Source organism: Mobula birostris, chromosome 3 (assembly GCF_030028105.1).
Source record: "Mobula birostris isolate sMobBir1 chromosome 3, sMobBir1.hap1, whole genome shotgun sequence".
Lineage (NCBI taxonomy): Eukaryota > Metazoa > Chordata > Chondrichthyes > Myliobatiformes > Myliobatidae > Mobula > Mobula birostris.
Genome location: NC_092372.1, coordinates 132,720,919 through 132,726,918, shown reverse-complemented (window position 1 = coordinate 132,726,918; position 6,000 = coordinate 132,720,919).

The following is a 6,000-nucleotide window of genomic DNA, read 5'->3' as shown; positions in this document are numbered from 1 at the left end:
CAGGACTAACTGAAAGAAGCGATAGTAAGGGATTTGTAAGTGGGAGGGGGAGGGGGAGATCCAAAATGGTAGGAGAAGACAGGAGGGAGAAGGATGGAGCTAGAGCTGGAAAGTTAATTGGTAAAAGAATATGAGAGGATCATGAGACGGGAGGTCTAGGGAGAAAGAAGGCGGGGAGGGGGAAGCCCAGAGGATGGGCAAGGGGTATAGTGAGAGGGACAGAGGAAGAAAAAGGAGAGAGAAAAAAAAAGTAATAATTAATAAATAAATAGATAGATAGATAAACAAATAAATAACTGACGGAGTACGAAGGGGAGGTGGAGCATTAACAGAAGTTAGAGAAGTCGATGTTCATGCCATCAGGTTGGAGGCTACCCAGACGGAATATAAGGTGTTGTTCCTCCAACCTGAGTGTGGCTTCATCTTGACAGTAGAGGAGGCCGTGGATAGACATATCAGAATGGGAATGGGACGTGGAATTAAAATGTGTGGACACATTTTAATAGACATTTCAGAATTTCCATATCAGAATGGGAATGGGATGTGGAATTAAAACGTGTGGACAAGTCTCCCCTCTCGATGACACCAATGTTGTCCAAGGGAAGGGCATTAAGACTCATACAGCTTGGCACCAGTGTCGTCGCAGTGCAATGTGTGATTAAGTGCCTTGCTCAAGGACACAACACGTTCCCTCGGCTGGGGCTAGAACTCACAACCTTCAGGTAGCTAGTCCAATGCCTTAACCACTTGGCCACGTACCCACACACCCCATCAGTTATTTATTTATTTATTATTATTATTAATTTTTTTGCTCTCTCTCTCTCCTTTTTCTCCCTCTGTCCCTCTCACTATACTCCTTGCCCATCTTCTGGGCTTCCCCCTTCCCCCTTTCTTTCTCTTTAGGCCTCCTGTCCCATGATCCTCTCATATCCCTTTTGCTAATCAACTGTCCAGCTCTTGGCTCCACCCCTCCCCCTCTTGTCTTCTCCTATCATTTTGGATCTCCCCACTCCCCCTCCCCCTCCCACTTTCAAATCTCTTACTATCGCTTCTTTCAGTTAGTCCTGACGAAGGGTCTCGGCCCGAAACGTTGACTGTACCTCTTCCTATAGATGCTGCCTGGCCTGCTGCGTTCACCGGCATTTTTTATGTGTGTTGTTTAGAAACTGCAGCTGTTTTCCCTATTGGTTAGCTGCCTGGTGTCCAGTTTCAAATATCCTGGGTATAAAATATGGAAGGGGCTTGCTCTCTCTTCCTTTGTTTAGGGCCAGCACTGCACATAACCATTAGGAAGGTTTGTTTTGTGTGTGTGTTTAACTGAGTACGTTTGTTAAATATTCAGCTTTGTTGTGTCTGTAACTTGGAGAAAATTAGTGTTCGGTCAAACTTCTACTGTTTTTAAATAAGAAGATAAGAACGTAAGAAATAGGAGCAGGAGTCGGCCATCTGGCCCATTGTGCCAGCTCCACCATTCAATAAGATCATGGCTGATCTTACCATGGACTCTTCTCCACCTACCCGCCTTTTCTCCATAATCCTTAATTTCCCTACTATGCAAAAATCCATCCAACCTTGTCTTAAATATACTTACTGAGGTAGCACCCACTGCTTCTTTGGGCAGAGAATTCCACAGATTCACCACCCTCTGGGAAAAGCTGTTCCTCCTCATCTCCGTCTTAAATCTAGTCTCCCATATCTTGAGGCTATGTCCCCTAGATCTAGTCTCACCTACCAGTGAAAACAACTTTCCTGCCTCTGTCTTATCTATCCCTTTCATAATTTTATATGTTTCTATAAGATCTCCGTATTAAATGATAGTGTTTCCTGTCACATTCGTCAGACCCACAAACCTGATTGAACATTATTATACGCCATGTTGAAGTGGCGGAACAGACTCAATGGGCCAATTGGCCTAATTCTACTCCTATACCTGATGGTCTTATGATCTTACACATCCTTGAGATGCAACTGTGTTGACAGCATGGAGGAAATGATAATACCGATCCCCACTGACTGTGTAGTCCCAGTAAGGAAAACAAGAAAGCAGTTGCAGAGAGAGGTACAGAAGCCCATGTTTAGAAGCTTGGTTATTAGTACTCAGGGAATGATGAGGTTGAACACCAAGCTGTAATCGATAAGCAGTAGCCTGATGTGGTTGTCTAGGTGCTCCGAAGCAGAGTGGAGAGCCAGTAAGATTGTGTTTGCTGCAGACCAGTTATGGCAGTAGATGAATTGCAGCATGTCCAGCTGTTTGCTCAGGCAGAGTTAAATTTTTGTCACAAACAACTTCACATGGGATTTCACTGTGGTACTTTTCAGTGTTATCAAGAGGTAGTCATAGAGGCAGCTCATTTTGCTCTTCCTGGGCACTGATATGATTGATGCCCTTTTGAACCAGGTGTAACCTCTGATCACAGCAGTGCAAGGTTAGAGTTGTCCTTGAATACTCCAGCCAACAGACTGGCACTGGTTTTCAGTACCCAGTCAAGGACATCATCAGGGCCTGATACCGTCTGTGGGAATCAGTAGGAATAATTCTTTATCTTAACTTGAGCCAAATTCTTATGTGTAGGGTAGGATTAACACTGAACTGTCATTTCCTATTGTTATTTAATTTAAAGTTTAACTGCTGACAGAAGTTCTTTCATCAACAAGCAGCTAATGATGTACACTCAGTCTCATTATCAGGTGATTTATTATTCACAGCTCCATGTTCTTATGAAGTTATTTCCAGCTCTGTCCCAAACGTGTCTTGAACAACTCTATCTGCATGCATGTACACATTGTGAAGCCAATCATTGTGTAAATAAAGAGATCTATTTCTAGATTATAGGTTCTGTAGTGAGCAGTTGCACATTGTGATTTCTGAACTAATTACTGCATCTGAATTTCCATCCATTCAGCAGAAAAAAATCATTACCTAATATAATTTCATTTTAGGCATTTAAACATTATAATGTGATCATAAAACATGCTAATGCTTTTTGAAAATTAAATTACATATTAAAGTTTGTTTAGGGGACTCACCAGTGAGTTCTCAGTGATATCTGCATGCTTTGTTATCCATGGGAAGTCCTTGCCCTTGTCCCTCAGGGATAACAAGAATTTAATCTAAATGAGAATTGACCAAAGCCATTGGTGACATTCTCCTGAAGAAAAAGTCTTCTTAGCTATTGTATAAAGGTGGGTCATGATATATCAAGGATAACTACAGTTACTGCCTTAATCCACTCTTTCAGGTCTGCAAGACAAGTTAATATTGGTCATATTAATGAAGGGTGCCATGGTAGTGTAGCAGTTAACGTAACACTATTATAGCTTGGGGCATTCCAGAGTTTGGAGTTCAATTCCCATGCTGGTCTGTGGAATCTCTGTAGGTCCTCCCTGTGGAACGTGTGGGTTTTCCTGAGGTGCTCTGGTTTCCTCCCACAGTCTAAAGATGTACCGGGAAGCCTACTCCACATTGTATCGCTAGGTACATAAATAAGATATGCAAGAAATTCTAAAACTGCAGCTGCAATTTGAAACCAATTGTGGAAAGTGCAGTTGTTTGTTGGTAGTGTTTCCAAATATGTTTCAATTACAATCCTAAATATTAATAAAACATGATCACTAAGTTGTTAAATTGTAGCATAGTTGTTGGCTATTGAGCACTGAAATAGAGACTGATTCAGTTCAATGGTGTCACTGTTTTCATATGCATGTGCTTGTTAACTGTGTGATGACAGGACACTTGATTCAAAAAAGGGTCATATATATTTATTTGTTGTTGCACAGATGTTGGTTTGGTGAAAAGATAAATGCCCTGTTGTAAATATTACTCTATATAGAGTTTAAGTATACAAAGGAAATTCAAAAAGATTCCATGTGAGTGGCTGTTATCTCAAACAGTGTGTCTTGTTAGGATGATCATTATTTCTCTGTTGTTTATGAGAGTCATGAGGAATTTCAATATGCAGGTAGATTGAAGAAATCAGCTTGATCCTGCAGCTCAAAAGAAGAAATTTGTAGAATCCCTACATCACCATCATCATCATCAGGTGCCATGCTCAGTTTGAGCTTTGACTGCCATGGCCCACACACTCCTGTTTCAGGTCAAGTGGATCAATTCATTAGTATTTATTTCCAGTTCTCTGGCTGCTGTCTCCATCATCATTTGTCTTTGCCTTCCTCTTGCTTTCTTCCCTTCAATCTTTCCCATTTTTCCTGTGCATTCTAACTCCTCTTTCCTAATCACATGTCCAATAAAGTTACGTTGCTTTTTCATGATCTCATACATTATTTCTCTTTTTGTCTTTGCTCTGTTCATGACACCCTCTTTAGATATTAGTTTCGTCCATGATATTCTTTGCATCCTCCTCAAAAACCACATCTCTGCTGCTACAATTCATTTCCTCATGTTACTAGATATTGTCCAACATTCTGAGCCATATAACATAACTGGATAAACATACTATTTCAGTACTCTGAGGCGGGTTGTCATGCCAAGTTTATTATTGGTCAGTATACTCTTCATTCTCGTAAAGGTGTCTTTTGCCATCCCTATTCTTCTTTTGATGTTCGTGTCGCACCTGCCATCTGATCTCACCCAGCTTCCTAAGTAGCAAAAGTTCTGTACTTGTTTTATGTCTTCCCCGTTTATTCTCAGCCTGCAGATAGGATTCTCCCTCTTGTTGGATATCGCCATACATTCTGTCTTTTTGCAATTGATAGATAGACCCATTTTTGCACTTTCTTCAACAATTATATCAATTAAGTTTTGTAGTTCTTCCTCGCCTACAAGAATGGCTTTTTAGAGCAGCTTGTGGTGGAGCACACTAGAAGAAAGGAAATTCTAGATTGGGTATTGTGTAATGAACCAGATTTGATTAGGGAGCCTAAGGTAAAGGAACACTTAAGTGTCAATGACCATATGATAAAATTCACCCTGCAATTAGAAAGGGAGAAGCTAAAATCAGATGTGTTGTGTATGTAATATCTAAGTAATATTTGAGTAATATTGTAAATATATTGCTTGATTAAGCATTCTTTGTTGTTTAAATAATTCATTCCAGGTTATATGTAATGGCATATGTCATGCCACCACCTCATAAGCACTTAAAGTAACACAAAACTTAGAGTTGAAACATTTTCTCCTAGCTACATGTTTTCCTTTCAATCTATTTTACAAAACATAACAGTGATGATGAATAAGTTTTAAATGAACCCAAGACAACTACCTACCTGGTGAAGAGCAGCAAGACATCCAATTTTTTTTTCAAATGCACTGAGAAGTGATTAAGTACAAAACAGTGCAGCACGTTCTTCATTGGAAAGAGACAGGCACAGTTGAGTTTAAAAAAAAGGCAGCGATCTGACAAATTCATCAGTTCAAAAACAGTAAACACTGGGTGGTAATAATCATAAATTAAAACACAGAAATTACTAGCTACATCAAGGATATAGACATGTTTGATTGCACAAGAGATAACTGGATATTATATACTGAGTGAATTGAGAGGTATTTTAAAAAAGATGGAACAGCTAATGATAGGCGAGTGCCAGTTTTGCTGAGTGCATTGGGTGAAAGAGCACACACTTTGCTTAGAGGTTTGACTGCTCCAACCAACCAGCCAAAATAAACTTTGCTCATATTATGAAAGTAATGCGGAAGATTTAGAACCAAAATCATTGTTGATTGCAGAATGCTTTAGGTTTTATAAGCAGAATAAAAAGGAAGAGGAGTCCATTTCATTGTACTTGGCTGAATTGAAGAGATTGTCTGAGCATTGTAGGTTCAATGATGGGCTTAATGATGCACTGAGAGATCAATTAGTTTGTGGAATCTTACAACAAAGCATTCAAAAATAACTCCTAGCTGAAGCACAACTTATATTTAAAAGAGCAGTTGAAATCACTGTATCAATGGAAACTGCAGCCAGAGATGCAACTGACTTGCAATCAGGAAAGAAAGTGAATATGAACAAATTTGCAGCATCTGGACAGAGGCGTGCCAGGCCC